The 10,127-nt window shown below is 36.5% G+C and overlaps 1 long non-coding RNA gene across 1 annotated transcript; it reads left to right on the top strand.

Annotated features, from left to right (window-relative positions):
• Positions 1-8,650: 8,650 nt before the first annotated feature.
• Positions 8,651-9,752, top strand: LOC133395016 (uncharacterized). Its single transcript, XR_009767130.1, has 3 exons — positions 8,651-9,337; positions 9,445-9,534; positions 9,600-9,752. It is a non-coding gene; the product is annotated as an uncharacterized LOC133395016 (long non-coding RNA).
• The last annotated feature ends 375 nt before the right edge of the window (positions 9,753-10,127 follow it).

Raw genomic sequence — 10,127 nt, 5'->3', positions numbered from 1 at the left:
AGATGGCAACAATACTCAACATCAAATTTCAAGGCCATTCAAATAGTCAAGATGGCTTCATTTGGATAAAACATGGTTGTAACAACGATAATAGATGGCAACAAAACTCAACATCAAATTTCAAGGCCATTCAAATAGTACAATATGGCTCATTTGGATGAAACATGGCCGTAACAACGATAATAGATGGCAACAAAATTCAACATCAAATTTCAAAGCCATTCAACTAGTGCAAGATGGCTACATTTGGATGAAACATGGCCGTAACAACGATAATAGATGGCAACAAAATTCAACATCAAATTTCAAGGCCATTCAAATAGTGCAAGATGGCTTCATTTGGATAAAACATGGCCGTAACAACGATAATAGATGGCAACAAAATTCAACATCAAATTTCAAGGCCATTGAATTTTAGCAAGATGCTTTTATTTGGATGAAACATGGCCGTAACAACGATAATAGATGGCAACAAAATTCAACATCAAATTTCAAGGCCAATGAATTAGTGCAAGATGCCTTCATTTGGATGTAACATGGCCGTAACAACGATAATTTTTTTTTTCTTTGGCACAACAACCATTGTCGATCAAGGGCCTGCCAAGTACCCACTAGTGAAGTGAGCTTGGCTTTCAGTGACTTATTTTTACCATAGCAGGATAGTCAGTCCTACGTGTGGGAGCACGGTCTATTTAGGGCTTGAACCCATGACGGGCATGTTGTTAAGTAAGTTAACAACGATAATAGATGGCAAAAAAACTCAACATCAAATTTCAAGGCCATTCAAATAGTGCAAGATGGCTTCATTTGGATGAAACATGGCCGTAACAACGATAATAGATGGCAAAAAAAACTCAACATCAAATTTCAAGGCCATTCAAATAGTGCAAGATGGCTTCATTTGGATGAAACATGGCCGTAACAACGATAATAGATGGCAAAAAAACTCAACATCAAATTTCAAGGCCATTCAAATAGTGCAAAATGGCTTCATTTGGATAAAACATGGCCGTAACAACGATAATAGATGGCAACAAAATTCAACATCAAATTTCAAGGCCATTCAAATAGTGCAAGATGGCTTCATTTGGATGAAACATGACCGTAACAACGATAATAGATGGCAACAAAATTCAACATCAAATTTCAAGGCCAATGAATTAGTGCAAGATGCCTTTATTTGGATGTAACATGGCCGTAACAACGATAATAGATGGCAAAAAAAACTCAACATCAAATTTCAAGTCCATTCAAATAGTGCAATATGGCTTCATTTGGATGAAACATGGCCGTAACAACGATAATAGATGGCAACAAAATTCAACATCAAATTTCAAGGCCATTCAAATAGTGCAAGATGGCTTCATTTGGATGAAACATGGCCGTAACAACGATAATAGATGGCAAAAAACTCAACATCAAATTTTAAGTACATGCAAATAGTGCAAGATGGCTTCATTTGGATGAAACATGGCCGTAACAACGATAATAGATGGCAAAAAAACTCAACATCAAATTTCAAGGCCATTCAAATAGTGCAATATGGCTTCATTTGGATGAAACATGGCCGTAACAACGATAATAGATGGCAACAAAATTCAACATCAAATTTCAAGGCCATTCAAATAGTGCAATATGACTTCATTTGGATAAAACATGGCAGTAACAACGATAAATAGATGGCAAAAAAACTCAACATCAAATTTCAAGGCCATTCAAATAGTGCAAGATGGCTTCATTTGGATGAAACATGGCCGTAACAACGATAATAGATGGCAACAAAACTCAACATCAAATTTCGAGGCCATTCAAATAGTGCAAGATGGCTTCATTTGGATGAAACATGGCCGTAACAACGATAATAGATGGCAAAAAAACTCAACATCAAATTTTAAGTACATGCAAATAGTGCAAGATGGCTTCATTTGGATGAAACATGGCCGTAACAACGATAATAGATGGCAAAAAAACTCAACATCAAATTTCAAGTCCATTCAAATAGTGCAATATGGCTTCATTTGGATGAAACATGGCCGTAACAACGATAATAGATGGCAAAAAACTCAACATCAAATTTCAAGGCCATTCAAATAGTGCAAGATGGCTTCATTTGGATGAAACATGGCCGTAACAACGATAATAGATGGCAACAAAACTCAACATCAAATTTCAAGGCCATTCAAATAGTGCAAGATGGCTTCATTTGGATGAAACATGGCCGTAACAACGATAATAGATGGCAAAAAAAAAACTCAACATCAAATTTCAAGGCCATTCAAATAGTGCAAAATGGCTTCATTTGGATAAAACATGGCCGTAACAACGATAATAGATGGGAACAAAATTCAACATCAAATTTCAAGGCCATTCAAATAGTGCAAGATGGCTTCATTTGGATGAAACATGGCCGTAACAACGATAATAGATGGCAACAAAATTCAACATCAAATTTCAAGGCCAATGAATTAGTGCAAGATGTCTTTATTTGGATGTAACATGGCCGTAACAACGATATTTTTTTCTTTTTTCTTTGGCACAACAACCACTGTCGGTCAAGGGCCTGCCAAGTACCCACTAGTGAAGTGAGCTTGGCTTTCAGTGACTTATTGTTACCATAGCAGGATAGTCAGTCCTACGTATGGGAGCACGGTCTATTTAGGGCTTGAACCCATGACGGGCATGTTGTTAAGTACGTTAACAACGATAATAGATGGCAACAAAATTCAACATCAAATTTCAAGGCCATTCAAATAGTGCAAAATGGCTTCATTTGGATGAAACATGGCCGTAACAACGATAATAGATGGCAAAAAAACTCAACATCAAATTTCAAGGCCATTCAAATAGTGCAAGATGGCTTCATTTGGATGAAACATGGCCGTAACAACGATAATAGATGGCAACAAAATTCAACATCAAATTTCAAGGCCATTCAAATAGTGCAAGATGGCTTCATTTGGATGAAACATGGCCGTAACAACGATAATAGATGGCAACAAAATTCAACATCAAATTTCAAGGCCATTCAAATAGTGCAAAATGGCTTCATTTGGATGAAACATGGCCGTAACAACGATAATAGATGGCAAAAAAACTCAACATCAAATTTCAAGGCCATTCAAATAGTGCAATATGGCTTCATTTGGATGAAACATGGCCGTAACAACGATAATAGATGGCAACAAAATTCAACATCAAATTTCAAGGCCATTCAAATAGTGCAATATGACTTCATTTGGATAAAACATGGCAGTAACAACGATAAATAGATGGCAAAAAAACTCAACATCAAATTTCAAGGCCATTCAAATAGTGCAAGATGGCTTCATTTGGATGAAACATGGCCGTAACAACGATAATAGATGGCAACAAAACTCAACATCAAATTTCAAGGCCATTCAAATAGTGCAAGATGGCTTCATTTGGATGAAACATGGCCGTAACAACGATAATAGATGGCAAAAAAACTCAACATCAAATTTTAAGTACATGCAAATAGTGCAAGATGGCTTCATTTGGATGAAACATGGCCGTAACAACGATAATAGATAGCAAAAAAACTCAACATCTAATTTCAAGGCCATTCAAATAGTGCAAGATGGCTTCATTTGGATGAAACATGACCGTAACAACGATAATAGATGGCAAAAAAACTCAACATCAAATTTCAAGGCCATTCAAATAGTGCAAGATGGCTTCATTTGGATGAAACATGGCCGTAACAACGATAATAGATGGCAACAAAATTCAACATCAAATTTCAAGGCCATTCAAATAGTGCAAAATGGCTTCATTTGGATGAAACATGGCCGTAACAACGATAATAGATGGCAAAAAAACTCAACATCAAATTTCAAGGCCATTCAAATAGTGCAAGATGGCTTCATTTGGATGAAACATGGCCGTAACAACGATAATAGATGGCAACAAAATTCAACATCAAATTTCAAGGCCATTCAAATAGTGCAATATGGCTTCATTTGGATGAAACATGGCCGTAACAACGATAATAGATGGCAACAAAATTCAACATCAAATTTCAAGGCCATTCAAATAGTGCAAGATGGCTTCATTTGGATAAAACATGGCCGTAACAACGATAATAGATGGCAAAAAAACTCAACATCAAATTTCAAGGCCATTCAAATAGTGCAAGATGGCTTCATTTGGATGAAACATGGCCGTAACAACGATAATAGATGGCAACAAAATTCAACATCAAATTTCAAGGCCATTCAAATAGTACAATATGGAATCATTTGGATGAAACATGGCCGTAACAACGATAATAGATGGCAAAAAACTCAACATCAAATTTCAAGTCCATTCAAATAGTGCAATATGGCTTCATTTGGATGAAACATGGCCGTAACAACGATAATAGATGGCAACAAAATTCAACATCAAATTTCAAGGCCATTCAAATAGTGCAAGATGGCTTCATTTGGATGAAACATGGCCGTAACAACGATAATAGATGGCAACAAAATTCAACATCAAATTTCAAGGCCATTCAAATAGTGCAATATGGCTTCATTTGGATGAAACATGGCCGTAACAACGATAATAGATGGCAACAAAATTCAACATCAAATTTCAAGGCCATTTAAATAGTGCAAGATGGCTTCATTTGGATAAAACATGGCCGTAACAACGATAATAGATGGCAAAAAAACTCAACATCAAATTTCAAGGCCATTCAAATAGTGCAAGATGGCTTCATTTGGATGAAACATGGCCGTAACAACGATAATAGATGGCAACAAAATTCAACATCAAATTTCAAGGCCATTCAAATAGTTCAATATGGATTCATTTGGATGAAACATGGCCGTAACAACGATAATAGATGGCAAAAAAACTCAACATCAAATTTCAAGTCCATTCAAATAGTGCAATATGGCTTCATTTGGATGAAACATGGCCGTAACAACGATAATAGATGGCAACAAAATTCAACATCAAATTTCAAGGCCATTCAAATAGTGCAAGATGGCTTCATTTGGATGAAACATGGCCGTAACAACGATAATAGATGGCAAAAAAACTCAACATCAAATTTTAAGTACATGCAAATAGTGCAAGATGGCTTCATTTGGATGAAACATGGCCGTAACAACGATAATAGATGGCAAAAAAACTCAACATCAAATTTCAAGGCCATTCAAATAGTGCAATATGGCTTCATTTGGATGAAACATTGCCGTAACAACGATAATAGATGGCAACAAAATTCAACATCAAATTTCAAGGCCATTCAAATAGTGCAATATGACTTCATTTGGATAAAACATGGCCGTAACAACGATAATAGATGGCAAAAAACTCAACATCAAATTTCAAGGCCATTCAAATAGTGCAAGATGGCTTCATTTGGATGAAACATGGCCGTAACAACGATAATAGATGGCAACAAAACTCAACATCAAATTTCAAGGCCATTCAAATAGTGCAAGATGGCTTCATTTGGATGAAACATGGCCGTAACAACGATAATAGATGGCAAAAAAACTCAACATCAAATTTTAAGTACATGCAAATAGTGCAAGATGGCTTCATTTGGATGAAACATGGCCGTAACAACGATAATAGATGGCAAAAAAACTCAACATCAAATTTCAAGGCCATTCAAATAGTGCAATATGGCTTCATTTGGATATAACATGGCCGTAACAACGATAATAGATGGCAACAAAATTCAACATCAAATTTCAAGGCCATTCAAATAGTGCAATATGGCTTCATTTGGATGAAACATGGCCGTAACAACGATAATAGATGGCAACAAAACTCAACATCAAATTTCAAGGCCATTCAAATAGTGCAAGATGGCTTCATTTGGATGAAACATGGCCGTAACAACGATAATAGATGGCAACAAAATTCAACATCAAATTTCAAGGCCATTGAATTAGTTTAAGATGGCTTCATTTGGATAAGACATGGCCGTAACAACGATAATAGATGGCAAAAAAAACTCAACATCAAATTTCAAGGCCATTCAAATAGTGCAAAATGGCTTCATTTGGATAAAACATGGCCGTAACAACGATAATAGATGGCAACAAAATTCAACATCAAATTTCAAGGCCATTCAAATAGTGCAAGATGGCTTCATTTGGATGAAACATGACCGTAACAACGATAATAGATGGCAACAAAATTCAACATCAAATTTCAAGGCCAATGAATTAGTGCAAGATGCCTTTATTTGGATGTAACATGGCCGTAACAACGATAATAGATGGCAAAAAAAACTCAACATCAAATTTCAAGTCCATTCAAATAGTGCAATATGGCTTCATTTGGATGAAACATGGCCGTAACAACGATAATAGATGGCAACAAAATTCAACATCAAATTTCAAGGCCATTCAAATAGTGCAAGATGGCTTCATTTGGATGAAACATGGCCGTAACAACGATAATAGATGGCAAAAAAACTCAACATCAAATTTTAAGTACATGCAAATAGTGCAAGATGGCTTCATTTGGATGAAACATGGCCGTAACAACGATAATAGATGGCAAAAAAACTCAACATCAAATTTCAAGGCCATTCAAATAGTGCAATATGGCTTCATTTGGATGAAACATGGCCGTAACAACGATAATAGATGGCAACAAAATTCAACATCAAATTTCAAGGCCATTCAAATAGTGCAATATGACTTCATTTGGATAAAACATGGCCGTAACAACGATAATAGATGGCAAAAAAACTCAACATCAAATTTCAAGGCCATTCAAATAGTGCAAGATGGCTTCATTTGGATGAAACATGGCCGTAACAACGATAATAGATGGCAACAAAACTCAACATCAAATTTCAAGGCCATTCAAATAGTGCAAGATGGCTTCATTTGGATGAAACATGGCCGTAACAACGATAATAGATGGCAAAAAAACTCAACATCAAATTTTAAGTACATGCAAATAGTGCAAGATGGCTTCATTTGGATGAAACATGGCCGTAACAACGATAATAGATGGCAACAAAATTCAACATCAAATTTCAAGGCCAATGAATTAGTGCAAGATGTCTTTATTTGGATGTAACATGGCCGTAACAACGATAATTTTTTCTTTTTTCTTTGGCACAACAACCACTGTCGGTCAAGGGCCTGCCAAGTACCCACTAGTGAAGTGAGCTTGGCTTTCAGTGACTTATTGTTACCATAGCAGGATAGTCAGTCCTACGTATGGGAGCACGGTCTATTTAGGGCTTGAACCCATGACGGGCATGTTGTTAAGTACGTTAACAACGATAATAGATGGCAACAAAATTCAACATCAAATTTCAAGGCCATTCAAATAGTGCAAAATGGCTTCATTTGGATGAAACATGGCCGTAACAACGATAATAGATGGCAAAAAAACTCAACATCAAATTTCAAGGCCATTCAAATAGTGCAAGATGGCTTCATTTGGATGAAACATGGCCGTAACAACGATAATAGATGGCAACAAAATTCAACATCAAATTTCAAGGCCATTCAAATAGTGCAAGATGGCTTCATTTGGATGAAACATGGCCGTAACAACGATAATAGATGGCAACAAAATTCAACATCAAATTTCAAGGCCATTCAAATAGTGCAAAATGGCTTCATTTGGATGAAACATGGCCGTAACAACGATAATAGATGGCAAAAAAACTCAACATCAAATTTCAAGGCCATTCAAATAGTGCAAGATGGCTTCATTTGGATGAAACATGGCCGTAACAACGATAATAGATGGCAACAAAATTCAACATCAAATTTCAAGGCCATTCAAATAGTGCAATATGGCTTCATTTGGATGAAACATGGCCGTAACAACGATAATAGATGGCAACAAAATTCAACATCAAATTTCAAGGCCATTCAAATAGTGCAAGATGGCTTCATTTGGATGAAACATGACCGTAACAACGATAATAGATGGCAAAAAAACTCAACTTCAAATTTCAAGGCCATTCAAATAGTGCAAGATGGCTTCATTTGGATGAAACATGGCCGTAACAACGATAATAGATGGCAACAAAATTCAACATCAAATTTCAAGGCCATTCAAATAGTACAATATGGATTCATTTGGATGAAACATGGCCGTAACAACGATAATAGATGGCAAAAAAACTCAACATCAAATTTCAAGTCCATTCAAATAGTGCAATATGGCTTAATTTGGATGAAACATGGCCGTAACAACGATAATAGATGGCAACAAAATTCAACATCAAATTTCAAGGCCATTCAAATAGTGCAAGATGGCTTCATTTGGATGAAACATGGCCGTAACAACGATAATAGATGGCAACAAAATTCAACATCAAATTTCAAGGCCATTCAAATAGTGCAATATGGCTTCATTTGGATGAAACATGGCCGTAACAACGATAATAGATGGCAACAAAATTCAACATCAAATTTCAAGGCCATTCAAATAGTGCAAGATGGCTTCATTTGGATGAAACATGGCCGTAACAACGATAATAGATGGCAAAAAAACTCAACATCAAATTTCAAGGCCATTCAAATAGTGCAAGATGGCTTCATTTGGATGAAACATGGCCGTAACAACGATAATAGATGGCAACAAAATTCAACATCAAATTTCAAGGCCATTCAAATAGTACAATATGGATTCATTTGGATGAAACATTCCGCTTGGCAAAGAGTAACTCATTTTAATGCCTCTCGCTACCCCTGGCCCTAGTTTTGAAGGAATCATGCGACACACTCGCACTCCACTACCCCATCCCATGGAAAAACGCTCCCACCATCGAGGTGTTGACCAAAATTTCGCTTTGTGCATGAGACACACACTAGCACTCCTCCAGCCCTCCACAGCTGAACGCTCCCACCGTTGCGAATTTGCGAGAATTTTTGCTATGAGCGTGAGACCCTGAAGCGCCAGAGATGACACTATGTGTAAAGACGATCATAATTCGATATGGTCAAAATGCGTCGTTTGTCGTTTCATTTATCTGGTAATGATGTTTTCACTTCATCAAAATTTTAAACATTAACAACTAGGCTGATAACAATAGTTGAAATGTAAATCAGAATAAAATCAATTCATTTGAAGTAAAATAAATTCCATTATACTTTATTTTGACCATATGATCAACACTTGTACATAGTGCCATTTACTTTGTGTTCTTCACTCTCGCGTTGTGTTTTGATCGTTCGAAACTCATTGCCAGAACGAATGCAAATTTCATTTGGGAAGGATCGGTGCCGGAAGATGCAGTGAAAATTATAAAATGTTTATATAAAAGTGGTTAAGTAAATCGTGAAAGATGTAAACGCAGGCGTAACTGCAGTTTGTTCTGTTACATGATCTACGGGTAAGTGCATGCATAAGAAGAAGAATATTTCAAATGATGTTTGTGTTTTAACAATCGTATTGCTTTTAATGTTTGTTTATTCTTCTATTATTTTCCATCACACCTAGCTATTTCATTGCCAAAGCACCTGATAACCGTTCAAAGAAGGTGAATTGGGCTTACAGAGTCGCCATTTAACTTCAATATATTCGTGATCGGTAAGTTTTAAATAGTCCTAGTTATGTTCACCATTCTAATGCTAGATATATCTTTCATTCCTCAGGAAAACGCATCAAACAACAAGTGTTTTTCTTCCAACAGCACGCGCCATCGGTGGAGCAAGCAGCCAACGATTTGATCGCCAATACGCGCCATCAAGTATTATAATATTCCCGAATAGCTCTGAGAATAAAAAACTGCACACTTACTGTCCGAATTTCCTGGAATTTTTTGATCGGTCTACGCTCGCGGGAATGGTGGGTCCGTTGAGGAGAAGGAAAGAAAGGGTGGGAGCGAGGATTAACCAAAAACGCGGCATTGAGAATGAGGGGAGGTGCGCTCAGCGCTCACGCTGGGACACTCACGATGCTTGAAATAAAATGTTAACAAGCATTGATTTCAAGCATGCATGTCGCGCGACATTTTGCCAAGCGGGATGGCCGTAACAACGATAATAGATGGCAAAAAAACTCAACATCAAATTTCAAGTCCATTCAAATAGTGCAATATGACTTCATTTGGATAAAACATGGCCGTAACAACGATAATAGATGGCAAAAAACTCAACATCAAATTTTAAGTACATGCAAAT

The sequence above is a fragment of the Anopheles gambiae genome, unplaced genomic scaffold (genome assembly GCF_943734735.2).
Source record: "Anopheles gambiae unplaced genomic scaffold, idAnoGambNW_F1_1 scaffold_12, whole genome shotgun sequence".
In the NCBI taxonomy this organism is placed as follows: Eukaryota; Metazoa; Arthropoda; class Insecta; order Diptera; family Culicidae; genus Anopheles; species Anopheles gambiae.
This window is presented reverse-complemented; position numbering and strand designations above follow the sequence as displayed.